This window comes from Xenopus tropicalis, chromosome 6 (genome assembly GCF_000004195.4).
Source record: "Xenopus tropicalis strain Nigerian chromosome 6, UCB_Xtro_10.0, whole genome shotgun sequence".
Classification (NCBI taxonomy): domain Eukaryota; kingdom Metazoa; phylum Chordata; class Amphibia; order Anura; family Pipidae; genus Xenopus; species Xenopus tropicalis.
The window spans coordinates 133,338,578-133,351,895 of NC_030682.2; the positions used below are offsets into that span (position 1 = coordinate 133,338,578).

Below are 13,318 nucleotides of genomic sequence, written 5' to 3' on the forward strand. Positions count from 1 at the left end.
TTTAGCCTTTGGTGGTTCAGTAGGTCTAGCTATGCCCATATAGACGTGAACTTGTTGCTGGCAAATCAAGGAACAGGCATAAAAAACAAATTTGGGCAAACTTAATCGAGGCCATTCAAGATCAATTACACACGTATGGGGTCCCTAGAAACCTGTTATCCAGAAAGATCCAAATTATGGGAAGGCCAGTAACTTAGGACCATCAGTACATAAGGCACAAGAAAGCAAATTTTGCAACTAGAATTATAACAGCCCAAAGTTAGTATGAACAACCAAAAGCCTTTTATCCCTGGGGGTCAGTTATATTGCACAAAAATCACCAAAATATAGATGCTAGCATTAATTTTTGGGTTATTTATATGTCCCCATCCTATTTTGCCTCACTCCCCTTGCTAAGAGCTTGCCAAATTTTCATTTTTTTTTTTTTTATTTGTGTCAAGGACATTGTTCCTTAGAGGATCGATAGCTTCTACTTAAAACTATTAAGTGTATTATAAGTATGTACAGTTATTTATATACCGTGTCTGTTGTTTCTAAATCTATATACATGTATCTATTCTATCATTTTACCATTTACCAAAAGCACACCATGAATGAAAGGATTTATATGTGTATGGATTTCTTTAGACTCGGGGAGGCCGATTTATCAATTTTGATTTAGAAACTTCACCTTTTTTGCCTCGATTTTCACCAAATTGCAGAAAAACTTGAATACAAATTTCAACAAATTTGCCCCTTATAAACTCATCTAAGAATTGACTCAATTCGATATATACAGTAAGAAACACTTTATGCAAGTTACAAATTAGCCTAATAAACAAAAACACTATCCCCTCAATAACAGACCTACTATACTTCAGATCTGTTTAACTTCCACACTCTAGGTCATTGAAGGACTACTTAATTGTTTTACGGTTTCCAATAAACTACACATTGGTCAGTGAAAATAACATGCCCTAGGTACGTACATTGGGGGATATTTAAACCCTGGATGGTAATAAAAGCCTGAAAATGAAGAGCTCTAATCCAACTGATGAATGAATATTTCATGAACAAGAAAGTAAGATATAACCTAGCTATAGCTATTATGTTTCTATTATATCTGAGAGACAGATCTATTTGGAATGGTTCTAAAATCACTATGGACATAAACGTTGACCAGAAACCAAATTAAACAGCCATTTTAATGTGGATTGATGTCTATATTTTCTTAGTGAATGAATGTCTTTTCCTTTTAAACAAGTAAATGAAAAACTAAACAAGAGCAATGAGCCGTCACGATAACAGAGTGAATGCAAAGGGAAAGAACATTTATGTCAAACTGGAAATCTCAAGGGGGGATCTGTTGGCATGAAACGTAAATGTTACATTCTGTTTTGTCTTTAAATTAATGGAGAATTTAAGGGAGCCATAACCAAGGCTATAATACTTAGCACCTTCAACTCCCAACCCACAAAACCACACAGCTTGAGCTAATAAATGCATATAAAAATGACTTTCTAGGCTTGCCAGAGGGCCTCAAGTTCTACACATTTCCCAATGAGATCTAAACGGTCAGACGTGGAACTGGAGTAGTGATTAAGATTTTTTTTTTTTTTAAATCTAGATAACTTTGTTTTAACAAGGATACAATTTGTCAGGAAAAATGTAATTTAACCTTACTATTGAAGTAGAGAGAATTGCAGTGAAATATCTAATAACGCATTATTAGCTTTCTTACATACACCAAAAAGAAGGGGATTTGGGGAAATCATACTAATTTTTGGCAAGTGTTTTATTAAAGTATAGATTTTGTCAGTGAGGCTCAGTGTTGGACTGGGCCACCAGGATACTAGGAAAACTCCCAGTGGGCCTAGGGGTCAGTGGGCCCCCCTGCTCTGCTCCTGACCATTTGGCCTACTTCATGGTCATTCCCTATTTCGTAATGGGAACAAAGAGGAGAAATAGATAGAAGGATAGATGCTAGCATGTAAATAAAAGAGATTTGGAGAACTAAGTGGTTGAGTGAGGAAAGGAGGAAATGTAGTTTGGCGAGTGGGCCTATGGTCTAAGCTTTTCTGGTGGGCCCCTGGGGTCCCAGTCCATCACTGGTGAGGCTGCATATAGTATCAGTGTAGCAACTTATAGAAAATAATGCAAATTATACAATAAGAGAATGGCAACCAATAAGGAGAACACTCTCAGAGAAGAGAACCCACCACGCACTGTTTGCAGTTTGGAAGAAGAAATGTAATCCTCTGATGGAGATCAATGTGTTTGTCCCTATTTTATGGCAACCTATTAGAAGTAGTCATGGATATTTTGCTACTTATCGAAAGTTTTTTCAAAGTTACTAAAATAATGGCATTTTGGCATCAATTTGCATGATTACATCCAAAATTACTTTTTGACGATGTAGGTAATTCTAGCTTCAATAGAATGGCAATGTTCCTTTGCACTACTAAGGGGGGCATTTACTAATGCTCAGGTTTTTCCCGATTCTTGTTTTTGTGCCAAAATGGAAATAATTTAAATTTTTTTCAAGATTTATTATGCAACAAAACCTCAACAAATCTGAATGCAAAAATATACCATCTAAAAGCTGTCGAGATCATGTCGAAGTCAGTGGCACATGTCCCTTTTACAACGGAAAGATTTCTCTTTGCTTCTTGGTTTTAGAGGTTTTCAGGTTTTTTTGACGCTGCCATGTATACGACAATATGAAAAAGTTGCAGTTTTCATTTGTGGAAATGAATTTATTCGTGGTTTCAAAAACTTCTAAAACAACTAAAATTCAAATTTTGATAAATGGGCCTCCAAGTGTTTAATCATTCTCATACATTAACCAAGAAGGTGTCTTTAGGCGAGGAAGATAAAGATGGATAAAGATGGTGTTTTTAGCAAGGAGGGATGCAGTGTAAATATCCACTGCAAGTGGTTACTACAGAAAGCTCTACCATTACAATTACTAAATTGATGCCTCGGGCATGAAAATGAATTTCCCTGATCAAGATCCCCAAGGAGGAAAAATATGAAACATTCCATACGGCTGTGTGATCCTGGTCCATATGAAACCAAGTGCCAATTACACACAGTAGCCAATAAAACAATGGCTTTGCGGCTATTGTAAATGTTAAGACAACGTGTCAGAAACCAAGGGATCTGCATTATGTCAATGAAAGGAATGGCATATTCTGTAGGATTAGGGGGAACCTGCAGCCACCACCTTATCTGTCAGATACTTTCTGCTATGTGATAAATTCTTCTCAGCTTTCAGTGGGTTAACACTTAAAAATACCACTAATGGTGCATTCAGGCAATTCCAAGTAGTTCCCAGCCCTGTTTATTTCTCTTGCTGCCATGCCTATAAGATATATTATAGTCATAATTCCTTAAATCTTTATGGGGATTAAAAAAAGATTCAGGGATGAGGCTGAGATATTCTCCAACAATTATAATTTACAAAAGATATAATACAATATAAGCCTATAATGGTACTAAATACTAATACTAAAACGCATTTTTTGCAAGTTTTATGTTGTTATTGAACTTAGAGCCTGGTTGTAGTCCTGATAGAAATCCGGAAATGTATTTCTTGTGTTGTCTTTAGGAAAAACTGGGCTCATTTATCAACACTGGGCAAATTTGCCCATGGGCAGGAACCCATAGCAACCAATCAGTGATTGGCTTTTTTCAAAAAGCTGCTGGTAGAACAATGAATGCAACAACTTGGTGTGTTGTCTGCCTTCTAAGAACCAAGTGTGACCCACAATGTGGCCCTGAAAATTAACACAATGTGCATGTGTCATGGCAATAGTCACAAAATCGATCCCCTTCAGTTAATAATTTAGCTGAAGAAGCCACTTGGATGAATAATGAAAGTTTTCAAAAAAACTCAAAGTCCAGTTACTTTAGACCAGGGGTCCCCAACCTTTTTCACCTATGAGCCACATTCAAATGTGAAAAGAGTTGGAGAGCAACATAAACATGCAAAAGGTTCCTGGGGTGCCAAATATGTGTTATGTTTAGCTATTGGTAGCCCCTATGAAGGCTGGCAGACAACAGGAGGAACTGTTTGGCAGTACACATGGTTTTGATGGAACTAAAACTTGCCTTCAAGCCACTGGCAGCAACATCCAAGGGGTTAATAAACAACATGTTGCCCCTGAGCCACTGGTTGGGGATCACTGCTTTAGAGTGGCCATACATGGGCTGATTGTAGCGGCTGATTTCGGTCCCTTGGACCGATTCGGCAGCTAATCAGCCCGTGTAGGGGAAACGACGACTGGCCCACCCGACCGATACCTGGCCCGAAATCGGACAGCTCTCGATCGGGACAGGTTAAAAAATTCAGTCGGATCGGAGACCACATCGGCTTGTGCCTATTCCAGTCGTTTTAATTCAATCATTTGGACCCAGGGCCAAACAACCGAATTAGCCTGAATTCCCACGATATAGCCCACCCGTAGGTGGGGATATCGGGAGAAGATCCGCTCGCTTGACGATCTCTCCAGGCGAGCGGATCTTTACGTGTATGGCCACCTTTAGACTTCTGTTAATGGGAAGTGACCTGTGAGCCACAGAAGAAACAAAACTATTCACAATGAGCTTCATAGGAGACTTTGAAACATCAGTGTATATTTTATTGTTCTAATTATCTATATTAACAAGTCTTTCAGTAGGTATCATTATATAAATGTTACCCATAAAAAGATTTACTGCAGCTTATTATGTATAAAACATGACAATAAAAAGGGAGGTAAAAAATGAACACAGAGCTCGAAAAAGGTGTTTTCTAGCAATCTGAAGATGTTTAAAAGGCACCGTATATTAATAAAATGCACAGAAATGCATAATATATGTTTAACATGGTCATTACAACTATAAATAATCATCATGTGAATATAATTGGTTTAAATGTTTGGCTACAGGCTTAATTGTTCATAATACTGCCGAATAAGTCCAAGGGACTGATATCGGCAGCTATAATCGGCCCGTGTATGGGGACCTTAAGGCCTTGTCTTGCTGCGTGGTTACTGTACATGTTAAAATCAAAATTGTTGGAATATTTTGTTTGCCAAAATTTTCTTGAATAAAAACAAAATCGAACTCAGATTTTAATGTCAGCCCCATAGGTTCTAAATAAAATGTGCTCCATCCATTACTAACCAAATAGCAATAAGGAAAAGCAGCAGCCTTAAAAGGACACTAATGGCCAGGGGTAACTTCCTAGTTACTGCAGAGCAAAGCTGGCCATGCACTGAAAAGATCCACTTTCTTGGCGATTTTGCCATACCTTTCCCTGATGTGTCCACCTTGAGGTGAGCGACATCAGATTGGACCAAGTGATTGGATTCCATTCATGGATATAGGCCGTCGGGACGAATACCGCATCACAGAGTTGGTTCGCTCCTTGTCTAAAGCGACTTTCAAACCTGCCCAATCAACAGCTGCCCTCTTTTCACCCAGATTAAGCCCCACAATGGCAGCAGATAACCAGCCAACTCAGTCCATCAGCAGCATTGGTCAGCCCATGTACGGCTATCTTAAGACAGCAAAAGTAGCCCATAAGTATTACCTGTACATGTGAAATGGTGTAGTTATCAGTGGATATGGGTAAAAGCAACTTATTGTGGAAAATCAGTTGCAGGCCAGGTCAGTAATAGTACAAGCAGTACAAGATGCCCTTATTTGCACCCTTACACTATGGCTAAATTACAACCCCATACTTCATCCAAATTCCTTAATGTGGGGTGTTATTTCGCACAGTCATGAAAATATCCTATTTTGTTTCAGTGGTCTCATATAATTCAAATGTAGAAATACATCATGGCCCTTGATAGTAGTGTTTTACTGCCTGTTAACTGATGACTCTTGGCACGTCTATGAACAGTAAATAAAAACAGAAACAAATCTTCCTCAAATCGAGTAACAGAGCCAAATTACTGCTCTCTAGAAAGTGAAATTAAAGGCCATGCTTTCCCCATTATTAAGATAATTAACCCACTGAAACAGCAAAAGGGGTTAATTGTCACAAGTCATGCAAAACACAACAAGATAACTATACAGGCTTAACTAGGGATTTTGCAATTACCGTATATACTCGAGTATAAGCCGACCCGAGTATAAGCCGAGGTACCTAATTTTACCTAAGAAAACAGGAAAAACGTATTGACTCGAGTATAAGCCTAGGCTGGGAAATGCAGTCGCTACTGCTAAGTTTCAATAATCAAAATAAATTCCAATAAAATGACATTAATTGAGGCATCAATTAGGTATATATTATTAAATATTTATTTCACAGAAAAACAGTAAACTAGCTCTGTAAGTGCAGAAGAGGGTCAACAAAAACAATATGGTATCAACAATGATACCAGTAACTACCCCCTTAGCTCAATCAGCAACCAAGCTAAAACGCAAAGAGTTAAAATCCTTCAAAACTGGATTCCTCATCATCATCTGTATGTCCAAACAGAGCTTCAGCTTCAGCTGGTGTGAGGTTATCAGCATAGACATTGTCATCACTGAGTTCACAGTCATCACCATCACTGCTGTCATTCTCATATAAAGCACTGTCTTCACTGCCATCCATAGCATTACTAATGCCACATTTCTTGAAGGCGCGTTGCACCATGTCCTCTGGAATGTCTTCCCATGCATCTCGAACCCACTTTGCTATTAATTCTATGTTGGGCTTCATTAGATTTCCAACTTTTGTCAGTCGGGCTTGACCAGATGACATCCATTCATGCCACATCTTTCGCACACGGTCTTTAAAAGGTTTATTTAAAGACACATCCAGGGGCTGCAATACAGATGTAAGCCCACCTGGAATAACAGCCAAAGTAACTTGAGAAGACTTTGCTAGTTCTTTTATGCCATCACATGTGTGGGCTCTGAACATATCCCAAACTAGCAATGATGGTTTCTTCTTTAAGGCTGCTCCTGGTCGTCCATTCCAAATTTCTTCCAGCCATTTTTTGGTTCCATCTTCATCCATCCAGCCTTTAACATGTGGACGCACTGTAATTCGTGGTGGGAATTTGACCTTTTTAGGCAAGGTCTTTCTTTTAAAAATTATGACAGGCCGCAGCTTAGTTCCGTTAGCCAAACATGACAGAACGACTGTAAAATGGTTTTTTTCATTTCCTGTTGTTCTAAGGAAAATAGTTTTGTCTCCCAAACTTGCCACAGTTCTGTTGCTTGGAAGATCAAAAGTCATAGGGGTTTCATCCATATTCCCAATATCTCCCAGGTCATAATTATGAATCCTTCTTTGTTTTATGATGAATGATTGGAATGACATCACTTTTTCTTCAAGGTCTTGCGGCAACTTCTGTGAAATCTTTGTTCTTTGTCGCAAACATAGGCCAAACCTATTCATGAAGCGGCTACACCATCCTGCTGACGCAGCAAATTTTTCAATGCCTGGTGCTTTAAATTTGTCATCCTTAGCCATTTGAAGGGCACGTAAACGAATTCCCATGCGTGTTACACAGTAACCATTTTGACGACACGCTATGACCCATGCGTGCAATTCAGTTTCCAGAACCCCAAAAGAAGTCATTAAACCACGTCGAGCTTTTTTAGCCTTTGGAATCTTTTCCAAGTCAGCCTTCATTTTCCGCCACTCCCTCACTTGTTTTTCATCAACACAAAATTCCCTGCTTGCAATACTGTTATTGCTCTCTTCTGCTCTTGACACAACTTTGAGTTTGAAACCAGCTTCATATGACCTGCGTTTTTGTTTTGGTCCAGAATTAGTGGTACCGGTATCCATTTCTAACTGGATAAAAAAGAGCACCTAGAAACAAAAGTAAAAGTGCTCAGTGGGAGTTCATGGTTCTAAAAAAGTCATGATTTAGATACACATAAACCACAATAATGCACAGTATAAATATAGATAAACAGGGCAAACAGGAAAACAGAAGCTGGATTTCTAGTGCACAGATAAGCAGAATTCCATTATGCTAGAGGATTACCGTTATCTGTGGACTGGTAAATTAAAAATATAATAACAACCCTGTTTAAAAAGCCACTATGATTAACAGTCTTGAAATATACCGGTAATAAAAACCTACGGTACATTTATTGAGGCATACCTAAAATATCCACAACCCATAAAAACATGTCTGGAGGTAAAGGGGCCCCTTCCTCTATTCAATAACAATTTTTTGCAAATGAAGCTGCCTGCTACATGCCTCTGCAAATCCACCTGTCACTAAGCTTGAGCAATGCAAAGTAGCAATTAAATTGTATGGTGCAGTTCATACCCAAGCCATTGTGAGCATAACATGGCAAAGCATTGGACTCAACTTTACAGCTGTGGACAAGGAGTATGTAGGTGTAGTATGCAAAAGGACCACTTTAATTCTTAACTTGCACAGTGGTTTCCCTGGTGCCTTGAAATTTCTGCTGTCCACCCTGCCTGTTTCATATGTGGAGTAATCCATCAGAAAAAGCACAGCACTGAATATATTTTATTTGTCAAACAATGATTTAAGCAATCCTACACATTGATTTACATTATTCATATTGTTATGGTAACAGAAAAAACACAGATATTTAGATAGATTAGCTAGTGATTTAGCTAGTGTGCATGCTCTTCAATTATCCCCAGATGTCTCCATGCCTGTTAACATTACTTTTCTGCACTACAATCTTACCACTATTGGTGCTGCTGAGGCTGCTGATATCTCCGGGAGTGCTAGCAGAGCAGAAGCGTGCAGGAAGGGGGGCGCGTGACGTCACATCCGCCCGACGCGCAGAAGAGCAGGAAGCCTGGCGGTGAATCTGGCAGAGGCTTTGACGGCGGGTCTGGCAGCAGGTCTGGCGGCGGGTTTGGCAGCCGGTCTAGTGGCGGGTCTGGCAGCAGGTCTGGCGGCGGGTTTGGCAGGCGGTCTAGTGGCGGGTCTGGCAGCAGGTCTGGCAGCAGGTCTGGCGGTGGGTTTGGCAGCGGGTATGGCGGCGGGTCTCGCAGCGGGTCTGCGGCGGCACTTCTGGGGGCTCTGGTGGCTGTGGTGGCTCTGGCGGGTCTGGCACTGGCAGGGGAGGCGGTAGGATTTATACATTGGCTCGAGTATAAGCCGAGTTTGAATTTTTCAGCCCTTTTTTGGGGCTGAAAAACTCGGCTTATACTCGAGTATATACGGTAAATGTGACATATTTTATGTTTTGTTTGTTTGTCTTCTCAAGCAGATCTGTCACTAATTCTTTACAGACATCATCATCTTCATTAAATTGGTTTGCACCGTATGTAAAGCGACTATAAGGCAAATCATGCTACAGATCTCTGCTACTGAAGGGACAAGAGGGTATCCCTGAAAATATTGCCCAATGGCACAAATGGCTTTGCCCATGAAACAGAAATAAGTGCCAAATAAAGGTGATGAAATTGCTGAACGCATGGCAACATTGGGATTTAAAGAGGAATATTTATGATAAATGCATCTCCAAGTCTTTGTTGAAATCTATGCAGTCCCACAGTAGTTAGATATTAGATTTCAATAGTTTTTTATTGACAGTTTTTATTTTATAAACATATACAGAAGGAAAGGGGTAGTTACGTATACATTTCCACTTATACAACATTAGTATCAATATACTACAATGTCACATTTGCTATATGTCGTCATGTCTCTTGTTTTTGGGCTCATTACGTGGAATCCTTCCGCTTATCCATTAGTGTATAAGAATTAAGGGGGGGAAAAACTATAGGAAGTAGGAAAGGAGGGGAGGGAAAGGAGGGAATAGGGGGGAGCAATAAAAAGGAATCTTAGGAGAAATAGAAGGTTTAAGATAGGGAAATTTATAACTGGGAAAGGAAAGGAAAGGAAAGTAGTTATATATTATATATCATATTTGCCATCTTTATTCCGTGCAGTAATAGATAGAAAACAAAACCCTTGCCACGCTTGGGCTCTAACTAATTGACAGGGTTCTTTCCCTCTCTGCAACCAGTCCCTTACTGGGGAACCCAGCTTAAGCCCCAAAAAATACAACTCCACAGAGTTCCAATACCTTTAGAGAGTCCTTTTGATTGGGGAAAACCAGCAGCACTTCAAGCTGTCTCACACAGGCACAGACCCTCCCTCTCAGGTTTCAGGTCTCAGTCAGTGTGAGCCATTCACTCTCTCTCGCTGCAGACAGATCTACTAATTATCCCCCAGGTGAGACTCCCTTGGGGAATTAACTCACTCAGGGCCACTATACATAAGGGAGTAGGAAATATATTTCCCTTCAAATTGTTTTCCTATTACCAGTTCACACATGATAGAAACAAGAGGTCCTCTGCACTCACCCATTACCAATATACAGGGCGGACTGGGTCCCCGGGACACCGGGAAAAAACCCACACCTGACCCTTGCTGGTGCTCCCCAACCGACTGTTTTCCTGCGGGTGGTTAGGGGGTGCAGCGGAGGCCCCTAAGGGGTGCAGGGGACACGGCCAGTGGGGGCACCTATTAGGAGCCCTGCACCCCCCAGTCCGACCCTGCCAATATATATAGGACATTAAGCTACCACGAACGTAACAAATGTTTTTTATGCGGCTGACAATTATTTGTCGCACAGTGAATTTTGATGCCCGTTTCGGAAAACAATCTGCCAATGGCAAAACATGGAAATTCGCAGCGAATCCATGCCTGGCAAATTATTCTACACTCACTTTTGTCTGATTCATTAAGAATTCTACTGCTTAATTAGAAATGTTATATTGTTTGTCAAGCCCCATGCTCTGACAGATGCAAGGGCATAATTAGAAAAAGAAACATCGGCATACCCTATTAGCTTTCACAGTTTTACTATGATACCCTCTGGCATCACTCTTCAGACCAATCCAAAAATGTTAGCATCAAGTCCCACAATGCTACTCTGATTTTCTATTGGTATTGTTCAAAGCAAATTTTTTGACTACCGAGTGTCCCCAAGCTCACGCTTTCCGTAACTACAGTCCAACTTGATGATCACATACTCACAACTCACATATGACTTCAGTATAAAGACTTCTACATACACTACTAGAGCAGCTCTATGTGAAGCAGGTTTTTCAATTTTGCAATGGAAATACATAATTTTCCCTAATCTTCCATTGCAGCAGACCACAGAGCAAGACCTGAAGGGCACTGTACACACTGGACAACTTTGCCTGTGGGCAGTAACTCATGGCAACCAATCAAATTGTTGCATCATTGTTCTACCTGCAGATGGCTGAAAAAAAGCCAATCACTGATTGGTTGCTATGTAATACTGCCGGTGGGCAAATTAGCCCCATTGCTGACAAATGAGTCCCAGATTTGTGTATCTACAAAACTAATGGGGGTTAGATACTTTCTAACACTTTCTAATAAGAAATAGGTCTTTTACACATTCAGGATGAACGCAAATAAAAGTTAAAAAACAGCCTGTTATAATCCTATTTATGTAGAAACCAAATTGAATTGCCTACTAATAAATCATAGTAAAGTAGTCTCCTGAGACTGATGGAAAGAGAAATAGTTTTCAATATGAGAGGGAAAAAGACTTTAGCCAGATCTTTACACAATAACACAAACAGAACTCTTCGTTTGGATTCATTTGAGTAGAAACAAATTTATCATATAATTTATCATATAATCCAGCAGAAAGAGAAAAAAGTCAATCAAGAGCAGAGAAGGAAAACCTTGCAGCACATTGACCATGAATCAGTTGATCCAGCAGATTTCCACTCTTCTAATGACTTTAATCATCTTGGCATGTATGTTTATATAATGTTTTCAATACAACCATCTTTACATTTGTAGAGCTCCAAGGAGTGCTTATTTGGTGGTATGTTGGATTCCTTGAAGACAAAAAAACAGAGAGAAATCTCTCTCCCTAAGGGGAAATGAAAAAGCAGAGCTATTTTGTTTCTCAAGTTATTATATGCATATGTTTCTGGATATCTAAATATAAATTGAACAGTTTGGTAGCACAAAGCTGCTTTTATCATAGGACTTCCCATTGACTCTTTAATTCCTGTTCCTGGCAGCCCTCATTAATCACGGTCACTAAGAAGGAAGTAGCAGAAGGCAAATACGTAGGTGCTAAGCAGGCCTTCAAGCTGGACACATATGTCTTTGTGATTCACACGGGAAACTTGTCTCATTCAGCTGCATTCCAATAGCTTTGTTTAAAGGCAGACAAAATCAATATTCTATAACAAAATCAAAGGCCTTTTACTTTGTTTAAATCACTGAAGTCAGTAAATAGTTAATGTTTGGTGATATTTAGTGATGGGCGAAATGTTTCACCAGGCATGGATTCGTGGTGAATTTCGGCGTTGGCAGATTGTTTTGCAAAATTAATGAAAAAAACAAAAAAATTGCTGCACGGCCAAAAATTGTCGCAAGAATAGTCGCAGGCATCAAAAGAATAGTTGCGCGTCAAAGGAATAGTCGCGGGCGTCAAAAGAATAGTTGCGGGCATCAAAAGAATAGTCGTGGGTGTCAAAAGAATAGTCATGCATCAAAAGAATTGTCGTGGGCGTCAAAAGAATAGTCAAGCATCAAAAGAATTGTCGTGGGCGTCAAAAGAATAGTCACGCATCAAAAGAATTGTCGTGGGCGTCAAAAGAATAGTCAAGCATCAAAAGAATTGTCGTGGGCGTCAAAAGAATAGTCACGCATCAAAAGAATTGTCGTGGGCATCAAAAGAATAGTCACGCATCAAAAGAATTGTCGTGGGCGACAATTTTTTTTTCTGCGTGACATTTTCGCCATTTCACAAATTTTTCGCCGTTTCAGATTTGCTCATCACTAGTGATATTCCCAATTATTATTCCAGTTCTGTCTATTTATAAATAGCGATGAGCAAATCTGTCCCATTTCGCTTTGCTGAAAAATGTACTAAACTTTAGAAAAATTCACAAAACTTAAGAAAAAATCTAGAAAAGTGGAAATTTTTGTTGACATGCAACAATCTTTTTTGTTGCACTGCAAATTTTTCCACGTTTTGTTGAAAAATCTGCCAATGGCGAAAAGCGGAAATTTGCTGCAAATCCATGACTGGCTAAAAATTTTGCTCATCGCTATTTATAAACCTTCAGTTTTGATGTAAATGTTTTGCAAAAATGTGACACAAATTCTATTTTGTTTTTTTTCTGACTTTGGGCCACTTTATAAGGAAATTTGACATCCACTTCAACCAAAATTTAGTTGATATTGATGGTGAATGTATCCCGTTTCGCTTCGCCACAAAATTCGTGAATCTTATAAAAGATTTGCAAAACAGTGAAAAATCAGCAAAATGGTGAAAATGTCACACGTCAAAAAAAAATGTCACGCACGTCATTTGTTTGATGTACGCAACTTTTTTTTTATTT

The 13,318-nt window shown here is 39.4% G+C and overlaps 1 protein-coding gene across 2 annotated transcripts in view; it reads right to left on the minus strand.

The window, feature by feature from the left end:
- angpt1 (angiopoietin 1) overlaps window positions 1–13,318 on the minus strand; it is a 194,737-nt gene that overhangs the window by 158,127 nt on the left and 23,292 nt on the right. Inside the window, exon 1 of one of the 2 annotated variants that reach the window (XM_012965206.3) lies at window positions 10,000–10,089. The exons of the other annotated variant lie outside the window; for it this stretch is intronic. The gene's annotated coding sequence lies outside the window, so the exon portion shown is untranslated. Of the gene's footprint in view, window positions 1–9,999; window positions 10,090–13,318 lie in introns of those variants that run through there. 2 annotated transcript variants of the gene reach the window in all.